The sequence below is a fragment of the Phocoena sinus genome, chromosome 14 (genome assembly GCF_008692025.1).
Source record: "Phocoena sinus isolate mPhoSin1 chromosome 14, mPhoSin1.pri, whole genome shotgun sequence".
Classification (NCBI taxonomy): Eukaryota; Metazoa; Chordata; class Mammalia; order Artiodactyla; family Phocoenidae; genus Phocoena; species Phocoena sinus.
Genome location: NC_045776.1, coordinates 3,383,419 through 3,406,825, shown reverse-complemented (window position 1 = coordinate 3,406,825; position 23,407 = coordinate 3,383,419). Strand labels below are relative to the sequence as shown.

At 43.9% G+C, this 23,407-nt stretch overlaps 1 pseudogene; it reads left to right on the top strand.

Moving 5' to 3' along the window:
* Nucleotides 1–22,943, top strand: part of LOC116739029 — a 48,288-nt pseudogene extending 25,345 nt beyond the window's left edge.
* The last annotated feature ends 464 nt before the right edge of the window (nucleotides 22,944–23,407 follow it).

The window sequence follows — 23,407 nt, the reverse complement described above, 5'->3', positions numbered from 1 at the left end:
TAAGGGAGGCTCCTGGTTGAGTTGTGGGGCCCTATGAGATGCAAAGATGTCAAGGCAGCACCTGAGATGTCAGGCCTTACATACAGCCTCCCCCATGTGGCTCCAGGGATGTGCTCGGTGTGCTCCGGCTGTGGTACAAGCAACTCGCCTCTCCTTCCTGCTCCAGGGCAGAATGGCCTCAGGCTGTGTCAGCTTTCTGGGTCCCAGATCACAGCGTTGATTCACTTGGTGTTCAGAGGCAGCCACACTTCTACCCAGCACCGTGTTCTTGTGATCCCCCTGGTGCTGTGCCCCGCTACCCCAATTGATGGAGGCTATTATGCTTGATTCATTACATGCCATTGATCTTTGAAATTTTGATTAATGACAGGGAAACCGGAAAAGTTCAGAGTTTGGCTTTGGTTCAAATGAGCACCCAGAAGTTCAGATGCATAATTCAAACTGTCTAAACCTCTTGGATAAGCAAACGTGGTTATGCAAAATGAGTCTGAAAAATCTCCTGGAAACACCCCTCTGTTGGAAATGTGTGGTATTTCCTGCCTCTACTTAGACCACAGACTCTAAACCCTATGAAGACATTACTTCTTTCTTTCATTTGTTCTGCTCATTTACTTCTGGCCAGAGCCCAGGTTTCTAGGTTTTTGGGGGACAGGTAGCAAATCATGGTGGGAAAGTTCAGGATGGCATCGTTTGACTGTCGTAGTTCCACCAGGCGTAGGTACATTTTTCATGTACCTGGGCACACAGAGAGAGGCAAACACATCCACTCCCAGGGTCACAGTAGAGAGTTATCTATTTATCCCTGGCAAACTGACTGTTTTTTTTTTTTTTTCAGAGTCACGAGAATGTGCTAGTACAGTGTGAATATGCAGGTGTCATCAAGACAAAGCAAGAGGTTGATAAATGACAGTGGGAGAAATTCCCTCCAAAATGCGCAGTTAACTCTTCTCAGGTCTCCTTTGCTTAATTCAGGCAGGCAAGCCTGAGAAACAGATTGTGGCTGTGCTCTAAAGGTCAAAAAGGATGCACTCTCTCAGGTTCAGAGGAAAAATCATTAGAAAAAAAAGGCTCCTGAATGAGAACACTCCAGAACCTTCTCTACCCCTAAACACTCCCTGCGGCCCTGACGTTCAAACCAAGGGGTCATTAGCCAGAGTTCACTAGTTTATCCAGGTTTTTGAGTTTCGCATGTTGACCGTTTTAGAGTAGATGTGGCAAAGTATCCTTCCACAGGTTTGTTTGCACTAAGTGACCTATTTCAATTCCTTTGAGACCAAACAATAGTAATAATGTCTGCATTATAATGAGAGATTCTAATAAGATTCAGAATATCCTGAATTATTTAGAAAATAAATAAAAATTTCTGACCTTGGATATTTGCATGTGTTTCAGGTATGTTGCAAATCCCGGGAGGCATTAGAACAAGCATTGACCGTGAGCCTGCAACTCAGAATTCTGGGTGAGTATTCACCCTGCTCTTCACTCTTTGCCATAGACTGTTCGCCCAGACGTAAATAATGCCTTCTTTATACCCGGAGGAGGATAGGAGAACTGGTAATAATTCATACTTTCCCAAATTGCAAAACTGTCAATTTTGAGTGAAACAAAACCCAAAGTCTCCAGCTTCTGCTGGGTAAAAAAGGAGAACCCACTTGAACACCAAATATTATCACAGTATTTATAATATTGCTACATTGTGCCCATGTCGTGCTTCTAATTTGTTATCTGAGCAATAAAACATATAGTAGCTTTGGACTTAAGCTACATGTTCCCTTAGAAGGGAATACACAGACTGATTACTGGACAACCAATTAGCAAATTCTCAATGATTCTAGAGAGTTACGGACAATCAACAGAAGATTTTATTAAGTGGTTTTATGTGATAATTTAATTTTGAAATTAAAGTTAATGCTTAAGGGCTATATATTTCCATTTTATTATTTTTATAAACACAAAAATTTGAAATTTTATTTTCCTATTTTATATTAAAGTATAATAATAATTTTTTAGTTATAAATGCTTAGAAGGCTAATACACTAGCAAACATGTAGAGACATTTCTGTGCCACATGTTCAGTGGGTACTGTTCTATTACACTGATATTGTATTTGATTTATTTATTAGACTTTTACAATTTCTTTTTTTCCCAGGGTCTTTCTAAGGAGAAATTTATGAAAGTAAATGGACTCTTACTGGATTGGCACATGGCCATCTTCTCGACAAAATCCTACCCTATTAGGGTACGATTATAGCCTATGAATGGTAAACATTGATATTCTCTAAAACTCTTAACTTTCTCTTTCTGGACTTGAGTCCTTAAGATCAATTGGTGGCACTTGAGGAATTGTGACCTTTCTCCCCTTCTCTTAGAACCATTGTTTCCTTACATAACATGACCTGAAGGTGACCTCCTGGCCGCCCTTGTAGGTCTGGCCACATGAGTTCAGGAGGTCCCCAGGTGGCCACAAAAATCTTGTTTTGTCTTGTACAAACGCAGGAATCTTTGTTCAGTCAGTTGCCCTTTGGCATGCACTCGCCTGCTTACCGTTCTGGGTACTGACCCTGCAAGCGGCAGATACTGAGGCAGGAAAAGGGGAGACTAGAGAAGCACATGGGAGAATGACTTTCTGGTTTAAGGAAATGTTACCAAATGCCGACAGCTTTTTTTAATTGACCGCGGTTCTCTTCAACCATGACTGCAGGAGGGAGTTTGGCAGAAAAGGCTTCCGGAGCAGAAAGATGGTACAAATGAGCTGTTCCTCCAACCCCCGTCTTGCTCTTCTTTCCTCCTCCACCTTCCACCTCCCACTTCCCATCCTACCTCCCACCATTTAAATTTGTCTTTTTTTTTTTTTTAACACTTCCAGAGTCTTTGCTAAAACTTTAATCCTGACTGTAATCCCAAGGCTCAGACAGTGTGTTTAATCAATCACTGGTTCTATGATTGAGACTGAGTGTGGATTAAGAGCAGTAGGAGATGACTGAGCAGCTCTATAAGCCTCATGGCACTTGGAGACCCGCCAAGTACGCATTCCTCTGATTATGTAGGTCTATGTCTGTTCCTCAACTTACCTGTACTGCTTCCCAAAAGGCGTGCTAGGAATGAAAACAAGGGAGCTCTTCCTGGTGGACGGCTGGCCCCGGGTGGGGCAGCCACTGGATAGCTTTGTGTCCCCGCGTGGTGGATCCCCATGAGCTGTCATCTGTGAATCCAATGAAGAATGTGGTCTATGCTGTGCATTTCTTACCTGACATTCGTCACACCTACCTTCCACAATGAGTCCGTTCCACATAATTTAATATTAGAAGATTTGGGGCAGTGGAAGAAGGCCTTGTCTTGATGTGCTCCCCTAATCTTCATACATCCTCCCAGAATTTGCCCTTTCTTTGAACAAATCTATGGAAGTTCCTTTCTCCAGCATCAGTGTGACAGTGAACTCTGCCACAGAATGATTTGCATAGGAATTAATACACTCAAACCTTAAACAAAGCTGAGGGAGCTTAAAATATCACCTCCAGTACCTGCTGAATATCACATGTATATAATTAAAAACCAAACATTTCTTTTTTCATATCACTGATAGAACAAAACAGCACCGTGTAGATTTAGTTTGTTAGAAACCAAAAAAAAAAAAAAAAAAGGTCATACACCATCACCATGTTCCATGTGTTCTATTCTGCTATGAAAACTTTATATATAGTAAATATAGAATACAACCTGGTTAAAAATAGAAGCTATTCCCCAAAACCATCTGGGCCACATCCCAGCAACCAGGAATGTTTCCCTCCCAAGCTGATGACTCTCCACCTTCAAGGAAGAAACGTCATTAACATATTTGAGAGTATATTTTAATGTACGATGATCTCGACCAGGCAGCTCTTGGATAAAGGATAATAAGATTGCTTTGGAGGATCAGATTCAGAAAAATGAACTCATGTAATTTTAAATAAGAAATAAAGTAGAGGGGGTGAAGAAAAGGGAACCCTCCTGCAGTGTTGGTGGGAATGTAAATTGATACAGCCACTATGGAGAACAGTATGGAGGTTCCTTAAAAAACTACAAATAGAACTACCATATGACCCAGCAATCCCACTACTGGGCATATACCCGGAGAAAACCATAATTCAAAAAGAGTCATGTAGCACAATGTTCATGGCAGCTCTATTTACAATAGCCAGGACATGGAAGCAACCTAAGTGTCCATCGACAGATGAATGGATAAAGACAATGTGGCACATATATACAATGGAATATTACTCAGCCATAAAAAGAAACGAAATTGAGTTATTTGTAGTGAGGTGGATGGACCTAGAGTCTGTCGTACAGAGTGAAGTAAGTCAGAAAGAGAAAAACAAATACCATATGCTAACATATATATATATATATATATATATATATATATATATATATATATGGAATCTAAAAAAAAAAAAGATCATGAAGAACCTAGGGGCAAGACGGGAATAAAGACGCTGACTTACTAGAGAATGGACTCGAGGATACAGGGAGGGGGAATGGTAAGCTGGGACAAAGTGAGAGAGTGGCATGGACATATATACACTACCAAGTGTAAAATAGATAGCTAGTGGGAAGCAGCCGCATAGCACAGGGAGATCAGCTCGGTGCTTTGTGACTGCCTGGAGGGGTGGGATAGGGAGGGTGGGAGGGAGGGAGACGCAAAGAGAAGAGATATGGAGATATACGTATATGTATAACTGACTCACTTTGTTATAAAGCAGAAACTAACACACCATTGTAAAGTAATTATACTCCAATAAAGAAGTTTAAAAAAAAGTGACTGTAGGTTGTGTTTTATCATACAAATGCAATAAAAATATATCATAAAAATTGTGCAATTTTCTGGTTTCTCTGAGTGTAAGGTTTTCTCTTGGTATGAAGGCCGTTTCAGATACTGCATTTGACCCTTTCAGGCTGCCAGCAGGCCCTTCTGTATGCACTTGGAGCATCTTCTTAACGAATCAGAGCGTCTCAGGGCTGAAAGGGATTGTAAAAGCCGTCAGTCCACCCAGTTCAGTGTCCAAACCCACAGAGTGATTTGCCAAGTTTAGATAATGTAGCTGAGATTGTTTATATGTTACAAGTTGTCTGAATTAATAGCTTATAAAAAGAATTAATAAGACATAAATACTTCACTCAGATCCTCCCTTACCTAATAAATAGTGAAGCTTGAATAGTTGTAAATTCTCTCAAAAATAAATTACATTACAAATGTGAATTTGAATGGCATGACTGATTTATGGGTACTGCTGATTTAGAGTTTTTTCTCTATTGCTTTGTTGGTCCATCTAGCTATTTTTCAGATTCAAAGTTTTATCTTACTTTGGTCTGTGTGAGCTACTTTATTCCTGGAAAATCAAATATAACATTTTAATCAAAAAGAAAGGAAAACTGTATCATGTGACTTCTATACAAATAAAGGAGAAAAGCATATTCATCAACATAAAAGTCAATACTGAGATAAAATTGGAACTTCCTGGCATTCATGCATTTTAAAATGAAAAGAGAAGCCTTTTAGAAAAAAAAAAGCTTTACGAAATAAATACGTTTGTGGATATTAAAGAAATAATGAAACTTTACCAGTGAGTTGGGGAAAATTTAGGATTACAAATAAAAATATTTTTTTGTTAAACTAAGATTAAGAAAGAAGAGTGTGACATTATTTACCTTTCCAGGTCTTTCAAACAGTAACCAAATTTTATATCAATACTCATTTGCATAAGTTCAATATTATGTTATATCCTATTTTAACTTAATTTGCGCGTGTGTGTTTTGTGAGTAAAATGTGGATACTGCCAAAATTGAACTAACATTGATTCATCTAGTGGCTTTGGAAGTTTGAGGTTTACAAAGCTGTTTGCTACTTTAAAATCAAATGTAAATCTGCCCTTGTTGGGTGCAGCCTGTTCCTTTGGAGATGGTTCTCCAAGTAAGGTTGTAGTCATTCAGAAAAGGAGGTATGAAATGTCAGAGCTGAGCGTTTGCAGCTACAGAATTTCATAAAATGTTGGTCTGAAGTTTTGAATTGATAAGATCAGTGAACACATTTTTAACCAAATGATTTGTCTGCTCTTGGATAACCGATTCCTAAACACTTGGCCTTGATGTTAAGTTGCTTTATAGTCAGGGGAATAGAAGAAAAAGGTTACCATTTATAATTCTCTATGAAAATTCAATGCAAGTCATTTTGAAACAAAAATGTGGAGGAAAGAGTTAAGATGAAATGAGAAGATGTTGTATAACAGTTCATAAACGTCCCAGGTGTTTACTCTCACAAGTGGCTTTCTAGTAAATGGATTTACAGTCTGACCGATTTATAGATTTCAGATGTCTCTTTTGGGAGCTTCGTGAAGCGATGCTGCTGTCCGTTCTTTAAGAGAAGGTCACAGTGCCTGAGGGGGACTCCGTTTGCATCTACACGCAGGGCTGTGGGCTGCTGCTCTGCTTACGTGCTCAGGACAGCGCAGTACCCTGCCAATTATATGGAGTAATTTACATGCTGACACCTCTTGAAAACGTACTGTCAGGGGTTTTCAATTAAAACCTACTTCCTCCCTGAAAAAGGCATAAGAAGAAGGAGGAGGAAGAGAAAGGAGAGGAGGGGGAGAAGCAGAAGCATTTTTGCTGGGAGCATAAAAATAGCTTTGATTCCGAGTCTTTTCATGCAGATCTAGAATGCCAACTCTCTGGAAGGTGAAGGGGTGCCTAAGAAACCTCATGGAATTGAGGTCCCCGGAATTGAGCAAACATCGCAAAACCACGTGATTACAAAATGTGCTTATCTTGCTTTCTTGAAGCCGTGCTTCCTTGAATATACTCCGCAGATCTCTTTGGATATCATATTCTTTATGCAGTTATAGTAGCTCTCTCTTGTCTTGTATTTGAATCACTCCATCAAGGATTTAGTTGGGGATAAGACCTTCAGGAGCATCGAGAAGTCCAATGTTCTGTGACTCAGAATGTGGTCCATGAACTACAGCACCAGCATCTCCTGGGAGCCTGTTAACCACCGAGATTGGCAGTCCCGCTTCAGCCCTACAGAATCAGAACGTGTATTTTAATAGGATTCCTGGGTGATTCACGAGCACAGTAATGTTTGGGAAGCACCGATCTCTCTTCCCGTCTCTTCCCAATCAGATTGGCTCATAGATTGGCATTAATGGGCGAGTTTAATAGAGAAACCAAGTTGTCTGACTGGAGCATTTAAGACGCGCAAGTCCGATTTCCAAGCCATGAGGTTGTTTTGTTATTTATGTGGAGCCATAAAACACAATCGGATTTTTAAAGTCTATTTATATGCATAAAGCTGGCATACATATTCACAAATCAAGGCATTTGTTTTCATTATCCTTGCATGATAGCCAGTAACCCATAAATTTTCAATCCTGTCATTGTAACCTCTGAAAATCCTAAAATTGGGCATAATGAAGTTTTTGGGTGATTGAAATGATTACCCTAATAACTTATAATAATTACTTTTATCTCTGGCTCTTGGATTATAACTGATCGGCTTGTACCCATAATTGGTAAGAACATCATGTCTGTACCTCTACACCTCAGGATCAAATCAGAGCCTGTACCATCCGCTGGATTATTTCAACTCTCTTGACAATAAATCCCAGTTTCTGTGTCTGTGTCACGTAGCAATTTGTATGATTCATAAAGGTGATTTGACTGAGACCTAGCCAAGAAGATGAGCAATTCACTGGTGGGAATGTAGACGCTTTGTTATTGAAAAGGTTACGTTTGGCAATTTAAATCTTATTTAAGGAAAGAGAGAAGATATTTACTGAATTGCAAGACCAACCAAGGTTCCTACTGATGGATGACTTGAAAGAAAGGATGAACTGAGTTGCGGGATTAGGAATTCAAAGCTGTGAGCACCTGCTTACGTTAAATAAAATGTCTACATGTTCCCAGAAATTACGTACCTCCCCTCGGATGTAGACGCTAGCGGGAGCTCCGTGGTTTCTGCGACGGCCATTTGTCTTTCCACTTGCCAAGTTTTTGTTCTCTGAGGTAGTTTAGACCGAAGTCTAAATACAATTTTAAAAAGGCTATCTAATTAAAAATGTAAACTATTTCTATACTTTTCTTTCTCTTTGCTAAATTTCATCAATAGGGTACCAAAATAATTGGATGATAATTTCTTGCAGAGTGGAGAAAGAGTAACTGGGCCTGACTGTTTTCTTTCCTGCTGTTAGCCGAGCGACCCTTTTAGGAAGCGAAGGTTGTAGGTTCAGAGGGCAAAAGATGAACTAGGTTTGTCTTCGTATTGCTTTTTCAGTGTTGACCACATAGCTGGCATTCAATAATTACTTGTTAACTGGATTACGCCTCTTAGCCTAATTCCTGCTGTTGATAAACAGCCACGAGCGTCCCCTGGAGGGAGAAGGGGATGCTACGCAACGCCTGATTGTGTACAATGTTCCCCTACCTGAGTCCAAATGCTGACATTGTTGTGGGAAAAGGGAGCAGGTTTTTATAACCTATAGGTTTTTATAACCTATTAATTCAGACAACTTGTAATATAATAACTAATTATAAGTTATTAGGGTAATAATTTCCATCACCCAAAAAGTTCATTATGCCCAATTTTAGGATTTTCCAAAGTTGCAGTGACAGGATTGATCATTTATGGGTTACTGGCTATCGTGCAAGTGTTGTGGGAACAGGGGCGGCTCCTTACATTCTCTAAAATACATTTTCCCTCATCTATTAAAGGGAGTTACCCCTATATCACAGGGTGATTCTAAGCCTTCAAAATTATATCTCAAAGTGCTTAATACTTTGCCCAGGCTGCAGCAAGACTCAATATGCAGCCGTCACTTCATCATTTCAGAGCTTTGCAAAGGGAAAGTACCGTCTTTGTCTTTCCCTTTTCAGCCCTTGACGTGGTGGGAAGGGAGAGGAGGGGCAGGGTTGAGAAAACCCGAGGGGGAGTGTGTCAGCACCATTGCTCTGAGGGTGGACCCCCGCCTTGACCTCTTGTGTGTTCCTGGTAAGCGTGGACCAGCAAGGGAACCTGTTTGTGAACATGTGACTCTCCTTTTTCAACCCCAGGAGCCACCTTCCAACAAGGCTGACTTTCCATAGTCAAATCCTGGCATCCTATTGATGCAATGAAGAGTAAAGTGTGTCTTCACAAGGTTGCTGGGTATTCAAAAATCTCAGGAATGCTCACTTTGCTGTACAGCAGAGATTGGGACAACGTTGTCAATCAACTATACTTTGATAAAAAGCTAAAATAAAATTTAAAACATCTCAGGAATGGACCAGTAATGCTGCTCCACAATTCAATCTCATCTTTTGGCATAGTAAAGAAAACTGGTACATTCTCAAGTCCTTCAATTTTCTCAGTTGGCTAAAATGAAGACATTCATTTCAAAGGAAATAATTAGATGGATTTTTTTTTTTTAAAGCAAGCTTTGAGGAAAGAGAGGGAAAGGAAAGGGAACATGTTTACTGTAGTTGGAAGAGCATATGACTTTTGTTTCATCACCCTGAAAGGCAGAAGTCATCTATCAACTATTGGAAATGTCATTTGGTGTGCAGTCCTGTTCTCTCGCTTATTTTAGGAGTTGGCCCTGTGAGGCACAATTACGTGTACCTTGAACTTCAGGGATTAGATGTGCGATTCTTAGAATGGCCTATGGTATATCAGGAAACGTTTATGTATCACCCATCATCAAACTTTTTCGAATTGTTAGATAATTTCAGCCCCATGTTTGTTAGCTGCACTTGGGAAACCATGCCTGTATTCTCGCGGACCTTGAGGAATGGAAACAAAGCTGCTTGAGATGATTATGTTGACGTATGTCTGTTAGCGTGTGGCTCCATTGACATATGACTCTTTTAAAGCCACCTGGTAATATTCCAGCAAAATCATTACAATTCATCCTAGGTTGTCTTATTTCTCTTACTATTTCAAGATGAAAGTTTTCAATACTAATGCTGCAAAGTGGGTATTATGTTGACTTATGCTAATCTGTTTCATGGATGCTGTCATATTACATTGTTCAGCAAAGACACTGGTGAGGTTGTCTTGTGTCTACCGTTATCTCGCAAACAGCCCAGTGGTGTCAGAACACAACATCCAGGGACCCTCTGCCTTGTTGTGCGATAGCTTCTGTCCAGAGAGGTTTGCTAGGAATAGTGGGGAAGGAAGCAGAGAGGGCTGTGTCTGTGCTGGTATATGTCCTCTTAAAGAGAAAACAGTGTAAAAAAGGGCCGATGTATTGTGTGCGGGATCATGTGTGGATTTATAGTGGCTTCATTGCCACGTATTATTTTCATGGCAGCACTTCTGTAAACGGTGTGTCAGTCCCTCCTTGAGGAGCTTCTGGCTTTAGGATTTTACCACCAGCCCATAAACCAGGGAAACTCCACTGTTAAAGCTAAGGGTTCCAGAGGCAGTTTTCAAAGGTAAGTTTATTTGAAAAGTCTGCAAGGGAGATTGATTTGGCGATTTTCAATGCTGCTTCTGCAAACCTTCTGGGCGGTGTTCCCACCGTTCCCACCCCTGCCCTGAACAACTGAAGCCACTTTATAGGGAGCTCAAGAATTGTTGGACAGAGGTGGTCTTCCCTGTAATAAAGGCGCTGCCAATGGGATCGGTGCACAGGAACGGGGTGGGCAGGCAAGGTGGGTCTTTACGGCCCTCCTGCTGGTGGGCAAACCGACTTCATGGTCAGCATCTCCATGAAGGGCTCAGTGTCCCAGGGTCCCTGGGTGCTCCTTGCTCTTCTGGGACACCCCCCTCCCCGGGGCAATGCACTCTGTTCCTACTCGCTCTGCCTGTGTGCCCCGAGCTGGGATCTCTTTGGGTCTTTGGCTGTCTAATCTAATACGGTCATGCAAAAGAAGACTGATGATGGCTGAGAACTTGACATGTTGTCACTCCGAGATTTCAGGGGTCTCTCGAGTGCTTGCAGATGCCCTTAGAGCTGTGGTGAGATCTAGGAGACAGGAGCTATGGCACAGCTCTTTGTGAAGCCGCAGTACCCTTCCCCTGGATCATGTGGGTGGCTGACGACCGAATCCTCCCTGCCTGTCACAGTGAACTTGAAACTTGATCACCTCAACAGCCACGGAAGAGCCATACTATGCACGGCCTTGTAGCAGGAACTGAGAACCCAGGGAGAAAGAGGAACAGCCCTTGTCTCCCAGGAGCTAAGATCCAGAAGCTCACTACATTTGATTGTAATTTTACTGGTTAACGTGTGTGCGTGTGTGTTGTGTGAAGGCTCGAGTTGGCTTGTATGTATCTCCGTGTCACAGAAACCTCTATCCAGAGCTTTCGGAAAAGTAGATACTCCGTATGAGTTTAAAAAAAACCAATAATCGTGTAAAGAAGACTGTGGTAAGTGTGAAGCTTAAGTCATAAGTTTCTTGCATCTGCAAAACATGCAACAGTATCTAAGAGGAGGGACTTTTGTAATAATGGCTGAATAGATATCAAAGGGCAAAATGATGTTATTTCATGGGAAACTCAGGTCCATGATAATTAAGAACCAATCACCAAGAAGGAGCTCTTCTTGGGACCCTGTTTTCCATGTTAATACTTAAAAATCATTTTCACACAAGATCTGTTAAAGTAGACGAGTAATGCTTTGGTCTGCCCATGTGTTGTGAAGTGTCCCCTCCGAGTCGAGATTTCAGCTCTGTCACTTCTCACCTGAAGGAACCGGAGATTAATCATCTGCTCCTCACTTGCTCCTGGGGCTCTCTTTCTGGTCACCCCATTAATTCAACAGGAGAGTTTCTACCCAAAGCCAAAGGGACCCTGGTTCCCTGGGTGTGGAGAATGCACAGACGCCAAGATCCATGACCGCCGAGATGGTATAGACCCAGGGATCTCCACCTTCTGCCCATGGAAGGGAGAGCAGCGCTTGGCCATTCCTCTGACTCCTGTTTGTTGAAAAGGTGAACTGAGTTTAATCAAAAAATGCATTGGGGCTTCCCTGGTGGCGCAGGGGTTGAGAGTCCGCCTGCCGATGCAGGGGACACGGGTTCGTGCCCCGGTTCGGGAAGATCCCACGTGCCGCAGAGCGGCTGGGCCCGTCAGTCATGGCTGCTGAGCCTGCGCTTCCGGAACCTGTGCTCCACGACAGAAGAGGCCACAACAGTGAGAGGCCCGCGTACCGCAAAAAAAAAAAAAAAAAGAATGCATTGGCCATTTACTAGCTTTGCCAAAAAAAAAAGTAACTGCCATGTCACTGCTGGTGATCCATGAGACAAAAACAAAGGATGGATAGTGAGGGGCCCTCCCCCCGACCCCTGCATCCCCCCCTCCCCTCCATTGTGTTGGCCCCTCCCGTGTTTGGACTCTAAGCTAGAATAATCACCATGTGAGGTACCAACTGAAAATTAAACACACACCTTTTCTTTTGACATCCATGATTTATTTTCCTAAAGAGCTTATATATGTAGGGATTCAGGAGGGGAAGATGGAGGGGGAGGTCTGGTATTTACTTCACGAATAGTGTTATTCAAAGACCAGGAAAGAAATCCAATGTTTGCTGCGGCTTAAATGACAGTATTTATTATGTACTCACAAAAGGGTAGAAAAAGCGACTGTTGATTATTTTGACATTAAATTGCTTGCAATACATGAGGGATTAATTATGACATGGCACACTTCATCCTGCCACCTGAATTAGCTGGAGTTTTAGAGAAGGGTCTGTATTTACATCGTTTGTCACATGGGGAGAATACGGATGTCTCTGTGCTCTTTTCTTTATCAGGTTTGATCAGGAATCCAGTGGCCTCACTGAACGCAGGCACTTCTCAATCAGATCAAACAAAAATCTATCGCTGGTCTTTATGGAGAATCCTATCGTATGGAACCAGCGTTTCCAAACTCTGACCAAGCTTTCCCTGTTAACTGACAGTCCCATGGAGAGAAGTTTCCATCACTTGGGAGCAAGGCGATGAAGGTTCCTTCTCAGGAACCCGTCTCCCCAAACACATGTTGGGGTATAGAATGCGATGCACCGTTGGTCCCCAAGTAGATGACTGATGAATTTTGTTGGTAGAGGGGCTGACGTTTAGGTAAAAGCACCTTTGGGAGAGGAATGGAGGAGAGGGCACTGGGTCTTAGTAGCGGGAGGTCAAAGCCAACGCCCAGGGTGCCCGCGTGCTGTTGGCGACCAGAACAACTCTCGCTTTCACCTTGTTGCTTTAACAGACTAGCGCTGTTCTAGCCCACAGGCAATGAATGCAGCTCTTAGCCTCAAATCCCTGGACTTATTACCCACAGTTCTCAAGCTTGAAAGAAGAGCAACCTCAAAGACCTGGCACATCCTTTTAAGCGTAGAGAGCCAGAACACCCAAATCATACCAGAAAGAGGAAAGAACCGCCATGAGTAATGGAGCAAACATGTTGGTGTTCCCTTTTCCATCCTTGAATCTACATCTCCCGCAGGAATGAAAATACCCAGAAAGCTAAGGGCACGGGCACCACAGCCCCAAGAGTGGTCGAGAGAGGAGAAGGGGGATGGTCTCGGGACTTGCTTTGTTATGGTCAGGACCCGATGCTTTCCGATCACAGGGCTCTGTGGGTTATTCTAACTGGAGTCCTGGTGGCTACCCCCTTAGTTATCTGAAAGGGCATCGTTATCTAAAAAGAAAACCCCAAACCGTCAAATTCCTACACTGCTGACTATAAAGAATCAATGTGATGAGGGGCTCAGTTTGTAGCTGTGGTTTGAAATATGTCTTTACAGCTGTGTGAGCACTTTATGTTTGAAAAATGCTTTCCCGGGCTTCCCTGGTGGCGCAGTGGTTGAGAGTCCGCCTGCCGATGCAGGGGACACGGGTTCATGCCCCGGTCCGGGAGGATCCCACATGCCGTGGAGCGGCTGGGCCCGTAGGCCATGGCCACTGGGCCTGCGCGTCCGGAGCCTGTGCTCCGCAATGGGAGAGGCTACAACAGTGAGAGGCCCGCGTACCGCAAAAAAAAAAAAAGAAAAATGCTTTCCCATCACTCTGAGTAGGTTTTCTTTGTGACAGTTCAGCAAGGTCACCTGGGATGGCCTCTGACGGATAGATGACGACACCTGGGTGAAGGTCACGTGATGGGCACACAGCGAGACCTGGGGACGGTTCTACAGTGTCTGTGACCCCAAGTGTGTGGGGCGCCATCGAGCCCAGGTCACCTCTGACAGGGCTCGGGACGAGGTGCTTGGAAAGGCTGAGTGTGCTTCCCATTGACTCCGTGTTCATTTCTATAACAGAGCGCACAGCATCTCTAAGAGTCAGGTTACGGCGTGTTCTGCTCTCAGAAGTCAAGGTGTGAGGGAGGAGAAGGCTGGAGGCACCCGTGTGGAGAAATCCGGCTCAGAGAAGGAATTACAGCTCGAGGATCAGACAAGTCACAGGATCCTGCCCAGGGCAAACGTCCTTTGTAACAGAGGAGCTGAGGCTCAAAGTAACACCGGGGGGATCCAATGTGATTTGTCCGCTTCACCCGCGGGAACGTTACATTTTGTGAAAAACGTACTTACTGCGAATGTGTGATGTCATTTACTGAACAAGAAAGAAAGTTCATCTTTTGTTGATGAACTCTTACTGCTTGGAGGGAAACACTAGAATATCTTACCCTGGGCTCCAAAATAGCTGTGATCCTTGAAAGAATTTCCCTCCCCTGTTTCTGTTCCTCTGTGATATTTCCACATCTAGCATAAAAGAAAAATCCAATAGCATTGAAGTTAAATAACACATTTTTCCCTCCCAGAACCAATAAATCTGTTTAAAGATGCATTGCTACTTTTCTTGAGGGATAATTTAGACTATGTATCAAAAAAGGAAAATCAATAGTTTTTTTTCTATTACAAATAATTGCATGTTTGACTCTTCTCCACTTTTTCTTTTTTATTTATTTTGGTTTCAAAATATTTCTACTGAGCCTGCCTCACGTTTTAAGTCTAGACCAGCATGAGTTTCTATGAGACAATGTCTGCCAGCAGATCAGACCCTGCTCTCTCCTGGGCTTGGTGAGGTTCCCACACATAGTGTCAGGGGAAAGGCGAGCAGACCCAGGGGCTCGTGGGAAGAGCTTTGAGTTTAGTTGTAAAGGAACAGAGCGTGCTCTTGGGGGCGCACACACCCCCATGGGCACGCAGCACAGAGCCCCACCCACCTGGCTGATTACCTGTGGCCCCATGGGCATATGAGCAGTGTTTATCCTTTGGACCCAGGTTTGAAATTGTCAACTGGAAAATTGCTCCCTGTGTAAACTTTGGCCTGGCCGGCACAATCCAGGGTCCGTCTTTAAGTAACTAGACATGACAAGATGTTACCTGAGAATATCCAGTGCGCGATCCCAGTACCCAGAAGAATATCTGGTTTGCAGTACCTCCTGGTGTTCTTCATTTTCAGACATTTTTATTAGAGAAAAGGGATGACTTGCCAGGAGCCCACAACACACGGGTTGAATGAGAGAGGGGTTTATTAGACTGACTTCAGCTATTCACCATTGAGCCACAGCAATAATGTCTAAGGATCTGATGTCAGGCACAGAAGGGAGGAGACAAACCTCGACCACAAATCTGTGATGCTCAGGTGAATAGGAGAGTTCAGAGGAGACCGAGGCCAGATCTACGGGGGCAGATGGAAAGGCTTTCTTGAGGAGGTGACAGCTGAGCTGAGCCCTACAAGGCTGATGCACGTTGGTTAAGTGGAAGAAAGTTGAGGGGGGCATGGTGAGGCCACCTCACAAAAGAGCTGAATGGCAAAGGCAAGGAGCGTAAAGCAGCAGGGCTCCTGGGGAGGTGGGGGGCAGCAACCCAATGCTGCAGGCTGGGTTACTGTTGGCAACCATCCCCCCCTTCCCTCCCCCATTGCGGGCACAGTGTACTTCCCCACATCATGGACGCTGGGTTTGGTCCTGTGACTTGCTCTGGTCGGTAAGTATCAGCCATGAAAGGGGCAGGCACCGAGTGGCGACTGTGCCTTCAGTCTGGGCCCCAGAACACACACAAATGGAGCAGACTTAAACTCATGCTACGGTCTGCAGCCCACATGCCGGCTAAGCCCATCTTAACCCACTGGAGCCAAATCAGACTCATCCTGCAGACCCAGGCACATGGGGACGGTTGTTACGTGACATTATTAAGGCAATAGCTGACCCTTACATTCAGCAAGGCTGAAACATGGGGTGAAGATCAGGAGACACAGGGCCAGAGGCGTAAGCAGGGCTCCTCGTGGACAGTCTTGTGTTATGTTAAGGTGTTTAGCCTTTACCACTGACGTATTCAGGGAGACAGGGATCTGGTTTGCATTTTAGGAAGAGAATTATGGCAGCAATGTGGCAATCGGCCTTGTGGATGTGTGACTCAGAAGCTGTGTGATAATTAATTATAAGAGCTGACATCTACTGGACCCTTCCTATCTACCAGGAACCACGCTAAGTACTTTACCTCTTTCATCTTATTTAATCCTCAAAGCAACATACAAGCGCTCAGATCACTTCTGTTCTACAAATGACGTATCTGTTTGCTAGACACCCTGAACTCTTAACTGTGAAATCGATCTGTTTATTGCAAAGTTAAGGTAAAAACAGGTCTTGTTTTTACCTTAACTTTGTGTGTGAATTATGTGTGAATTATGCCAGTGTGGTGGGAGGGGAGGGGAGTATGATCTAAGAAATTACAAGAAGAATCAGCAAGATATGCTCAGGGATTACATGTGGGATGTGAAGGAAGACTCTAGCATTTCCAGTTTAGGGAATGGAGCAGAAGACGAGGATTTGTCCCAAAGAAGAGAATGAGGAAGAGAAATAGGGTGTGTGAGGATGGCTTTGGGACATCTTCCTGAAGGGACACAGTGAGCAGCTGACAGTACAGGTGTGGAGGCCAAGAGAGGGGCTGAACTGAAGGTGTGGTGCTGAAAGCACCAGCGCGTCACTCCTGGGAGGGGCACGTGCCCTGAGAGAGGCGGCAGGATGGGGAGAGAAGACAACCAAAACCAGACCCCAGGGACACCGGTGTGAGAGGCAAGGGCAGACACAGAGAAGGCAGACAAAGACGATCTGACCATGACGCCTCAGTGCGGCTCCCTCGACATTGATAATGACATTGATAGTGAAGGTTGTGCCTGCGTGGGGGGCAGGGAGGCATGGGAAATCTCTGCGCCTTTCTCGTAATTTTGCCGAGAACCTAAAACCTCTGTTACCTATTAAAAACAAAGAAACACATATGTAAATAAACTTTTAAAAATACGATCTGAGATGCAGGGGGAAACCCAAGAAAACACAGTTCCTCAGTCAGACAACAGGCAAAGAGCAGCAAAGATGCTTTTTAGGGGGCACAGCTGGGGTTGCCGGCTGCTGTTGGCTTGGAGAAGAGTCTAGCAACGTGTAGGGAGAGAAGATTGAGTGCAGGCGGTAGGGGAACGACTGGGGGAAGGGGAAGGCCAAAAGAAGCAGAAAAAATATTGATAGGTTTGATTCTATCCATATATTTTTTTTTTTTTTTTGCGGTACGCGGGCCTCTCACTATTGTGGCCTCTCCCGTTGCAGAGCACAGGCTTTGGACGCACAGGCTCAGCGGCCATGGCTCACGGGCCCAGCCGCTCCGGGGCATGTGGGATCTTCCCGGACCGGGGCACGAACCTGTGTCCCCTGCATCAGCAGGTGGGCTCCCAACCACTGCACCACCAGCGAAGCCCTCCATCCATATTTTTAAAAATCACTTCCACAAACAAGAAATGCAAAGACAAATGAGAAGCTGGCAAAGGTATTCCTGACGAACTAGAATTAATAGCAATGATGCATAAAGAGTTTTTTCTTTTAATGAGCAAATAAGGACACTAGAAACAGGTTAGACGGAAAGTGAGAAAACACAACAGGACAGACTGTCTTCGTAAAGGGAGATGCAGCAATGGCAAAGGCAAATGCAGTAACATAGTTGACCTCAAACTAAAATGCAAACATTTTCGCTCATTGGGTTGGCTATGAATTAGCAAGAATAGGGGCACACGGATCCTCTCCCACACTGCTCTTTGTAGTACATGTTGATTCAACCATCTTTTGAAAACAATTCAGCAGTTATGCTTCAAGAGCCTCCAAATATGTGCGCGTCACTTGGTGCAGTATTTTGAATCTGTGTTAGTTCCACATCAGTAAAGAACGTACATGAGAGCTGGTGGTCCAAGAAGCTCTCACAGAACAAGAAAATCTAAACCCCTGGACTAAGCACCAGTGAGGATATGACCACGTACCTTTTGGCATGTCCAGAAAGTGGGATACCAAAAGGCCATTTAAAAATCATGTTTTTGACATGGGAAGAGGTTCATGATTTACCGTTAAGGAGAAACAACAGAATAGAAAAATGTGATCGTAGTTTTACTTTTTAAAGTGCACATATGAAAAAAATGCACATATGAATGATGAGTTCTTGCCAAGTTGTAGGATTACATGCGATTTTTATTTCCTCTGTAAGCTCGCCTAGATCTTCCAAATATTCTGCAGTGAATGTGTATTATTTTTGTATTTAGAAAAAGGAAAACAATAAATTATTTTCCAAAAGAAATAAAAATGAACAGTTGATGGGGAAGGATTCCAAGTCGCTTGGTTTTGTGAAGGGAAGGGTTAAGATGAATCCGAGCAAAGATGACAAGGCAGAGGGAGGGTTTTAAAGAATGGCTGAATGTCCCATGTTCAAAGACTTTAAGAAAACAGGCAGTAGGGAGGAAAAAATGAAGAGTCCAGGAAATAATTCATGGCACAACATCTAAGATGGATAAAGAGAGTATAGAATCAGGAGCACAGCAAACGGTTAGCCTGAACAGGAGAAAGGGTGGCTCCTCCTCTGAGAGGACAAAGGTGTGGGAAGTGCAAACAGACATTTGTTCGATTGTTCGTTTGTAGACAAGTGGCAACTGGGGTGTGTTCTGGGTGGTGGCAGAAGTGACTACCGGATGAGGGTGGTCCAGTTTGACCCACTGTTGTCATCACAGAACCGGAAGCCCAGGGGTTCATACTACATCTGCCTACGTTGAGGTGGCCACGGCCGGCTGCAAGGCAGGTTGGGAGATGTAATCGTCACGTGCCCAGAAATGTTCCCTGTTCCATGACCGAGGGAAGTGCAGAGAATGGAGGCTGAGGGCCAATGAGCAGATTTGAAAAATGTTTCAGCTGGGAAGCCCACAGGATTTGCTGGTGGGTTTGATACTGGAGTTTGAATGACAAAGAGGATGAAGAACAAAGTAGGTGTTTTAGGGGATGTGGAAAGAAATACGGTCAGGGATCCAGAAAGAGATCTGAGTATATATTTTCCCAGCAGAGAATCAACTCTTTAGAAGGAATGACATTGATGTGCTCATGACTGTCGCCATAACAGGGTAGCAACACTAGATCCCTAGGGTCACAACCCGTGACACACCTGTTGCTTTCAGTCCAGCCTACAACCAGGGCTGTGCCCACAGGCATGGGTCTGGGGGACCCTGCTGACAGGTCAGCCACAAAGCCACAATCATGACCTCCACTGTTGTTCTAATGAATCCCCGAATTGGTCCAATTTCTCGAAACAAAGGTCACATCACTTCACAGGTGTGGACACAGTTCATACCTGAGTTCTAAAAACTCCTTGTCTGATGGTTCTTTTTTTAAAATTTAGTTTAACTCAATTTAATTTTATTCTATTCTATTTTATTTTTATTGAAATATAGTTGATTTACAATGTTTAAGGTGTACAGCAAAGTGATTCTATATATACTTATTCTTTTTCAGATTCTTTTCCATTATAGGTTATTACAAGATATTGAATATAGTGCTGTGGGGTAGGACTTTGCTGTTTATCTATTTTGTATGTAGTAGTGTGTATCTGTCAATCCCAAACTCCTAACTTATTCCTCCCCACACTTACCCCTTTGGTAACCACAAGTTTGTTTTCTTTTTCTTTTCTTTTTTTTTTTGGCCACGCTGCACAGCATGTGGGATCCCAGGTCCCCGACCAGGGATTGAACCCAGCCCATGGCAGTTAAAGCACGGAATCCTAACAACTAGACCAGCAGGGAACTCCCGTAAGTTTGTTTTCTATGTCTGCGAATCTGTTTCTTTTTATAAGTAAGTTCATTTGTATCATATTTTAAATTCCACATGTAAGTGACATCATATGCTATTTGTCTTTCTCTGTCTGGCTTACTTCACTTAGTATGATAATCTCTAGGTCCATCCATGTTGCTGCAGATGGCATCATTTCAATTTTTTTATGGCTGAGTAATATTCCATTGTATATATGGACCACATCTTCTTTATCCATTCATCTGCAGATGGACATTTAAGTTGCTTCCTGGTTACTGTACTGAGGGTTCTTTTCTACTGGAAGACTTAGAGGGAGGAGCTACAGGAGTGCTATCGTTTGCCCACAGCCCTTTCCGCTCTGGTTAAAAATGAGTCACACACTCACATGTCCTTGGGTGCTTTCCTTTCTCAGAATTACCTGGTGATGGATGGGGGCTCAGGTTTGGTTTTGGCAGCTCCGGGGCAAAGACTGTGCACCCAGGTGCCATGACTACAGAGGAAGGAGCTCCCCCAAGGCCGTGCCAACACATTCAGGATGAAACTGGGGCCACTTAGGGGGGTGACGGGCTGTGTGTGTCCCTCCCCTCACAACGCAGAGGGTTGCCCCAATTCCATCCCTGTCCTCTCTTTCAGGACCACAGTGACCTGCTAACAGGATGAGTGACATGAGGGACATTCATTCTGAGATGCGCTGAGACATAAAGGCAAATCCTGGACCCTCCTCGGAAACATGACCACCATCTCATTTTCCCCAAACGTTCACTTTTAAAAAGTGACATCTCATGACTAACTTTAGCATTTGGGAATGAACGCTGAGATTTTAAAAGTTTTCCTAGAAAAGCAATGGATTTGTATGGTAGCACAAGCTCCATCCATATGAGAAATCAGGTTTAGATATCTCAGTAGGCAAGTGGGAGGACTTGTAAACATTCCTTGTTTTGGGGGGAGGTGAAACTGAATACCTAATTCTGTGCTGTGGGACATTCCAAGAAGGAGCCCAATGACGTGGAGACGTGTCCTTGCCCCAGTCACGGAACGAGGGTGATAATCCCCAGAATTATCACGTGAGCAGGTCACAAACACTAAAGGACACAGATACTCATTTTCAGGGGTCTGCACAAAAGTCCTGATGAGAAAAGCCTCCTGGAAATGGAATACACTTTATTCTGGCCGAAACACCTAATACTTTCCATCTACCTCATGGGAATATATGTTTTACAAGAGAGATGAATATTATCTCATAATCTGCCACAATACCTAATATCTATCACATTTCAAAATGAATACGATTAGCGCCTAAATCTCAGCCTTGGCAATTTTCCTCTCTCTCTGGAAAAGTTTTTTAATTGAAAGCATTTGAAGGGTTGAGAGAAAACGCACCATTTATTTCTGTTAGACACTTTAAGTGTATCTGGTTACTTGGGAATAAAGTAGTTCCCCCTTCAAAGGAAAAAAAAAATCCTTTAGGCTTATGTGACAATTGTATTTGGTAGAACGATGAACTGGAGTTTCAGTGGCTAGAATTTACAGAATGAATGATAGCACCATCTATAAAAGAAGATACAGAATCAAATTCTCCAGTGACAGGAATTTCTTTTACAATTTTGAGAACAAAAGCATGCATGTAGAAGAAAATCTACATGGATGTGCTTTGCTATTCATATTGTTATAGCCTTTCGGTGCTAGAAATCTTGAAATACTAATAAGATAAATTTCACCGTTAGCCATTAACTTCCTATATGAGAGCAACATTTCTGTTAAAGATTTAACTCCTGTTTTCTTTGATAAGGTTGGGCTGTTAGTACAGAATTACCCTAGATGCAAGTGACAAATGACGACAAGATCTGCAACAAACGTGAAACTAACGTCCTGAGCACGTGGACGCTCGGACGCCCCGTGACTGCCAGCCTTTTGCCCCGCTCGCTTGGCGCCGCCCGTGGGCCCCGCGGCCAACGAAGGACCCCGCTGTACGGTTGCCGCGGCTGCACGCCGGGACCTGCGCTCCGGGACCGCCGCGGCCCGCGCACGCAGCCAGCCCAGTCTGAACTTCCGCTGCCTCAACCAGACCCTGAATGTCAAAAAGCAGAGTGTCTGCTGGATGAACTTGAGGATAACGGGAGCTTTGGGTGACGCTGGCCCTCAGGACAATACCACCTATGAAAGACTGGCCGAGGAGACGCTGGACTCCTTAGCAGAGTTTTTTGAAGACCTTGCAGACAAACCTTACACATTTGAAGGCGATGATGTCTCCTTTGGGAGTGGTGTTTTAGCAATTAAACTGCGTGGAGATCTAGGAACCTAAGTGATCAACAAGCAAACCCCAAACAAGCAAATCTGGTTATCTTCACCATCCGGTGGCCCCAAGTGTTACAACTGGCCTGGGAGAAACTGGGTGTCCTCCCACAATGGTGTGTCCCTCCACGAGCCGCTGGCCACAGAGCTGACTCAAGCCTTAAAACCCGAACTGGGGACTTCCCTGGTGGCGCAGTAGTTAAGAATCCACCTGCCAATGCAGGGCACACGGGTTCGAGCCCTGGTCCGGGAAGATCCCACATGCCGCGGAGCAGCTAAGCCCATGTGCATAACTACTGAACCTGCGCTCTAGAGCCCATGAGCCACAACTACTGAAGCCCGTGAGCCACAACTACTGAAGCATCTAGAACCCATGTTCCACAACAAGGGAAGCCACCGCAATGAGAAGTCAGCGCACCACAATGAAGAGTAGCCCCTGCTTGATGCAACTAGAGAAAGCCCACGCACAGCAAGGAAGACCCAACACAGTCAAAAATAAATAAAATTAAATCTTAAAAAAAAAAAAACAACCCACAGAAATCCCAAACTGGACTTATCTTCTCTGGCCTACCCTGGAAAAGGCACTTGCTGCCCAGCCTCATGCTAAAGACATTAAACAAAGACCCCAGCTTTGTTCTGCAGCTGAATGGCTAGCTTTTTCCATTCATGCTTTTGAGGACAGTTGCGTGGTGTGTAACGGCTCTGTGAAAAGACCGTGTCACCTCCCGCCCTGCCGCTGGGTTCAGATTTTTAATTTCCATAGCTTTCTTTGGATTTATTGTCTGATTTCCTCCCTCACGTGATAGCCCTTATCTTTCGTAATGTCTGTACGCCCATACCTTTATATATAACCTCACGACAAAGAAAAAGAAGAAGGACAAATTCCAGGAGGAGAAATGAATTGGCTTCACTCTTCATTCTTTGAAAGACTTACTACAAAAACTGCATGAAGAGCGTCTGGCCAACCTTGCCATCCTGTCTCAAAATGAGACTCATTAAAGGGAAACCTAAAACGTTCCTACTCCCCTTGAAAGTGTAAACACTTCTAAGCGCTTTGGTATTGAAGCATCA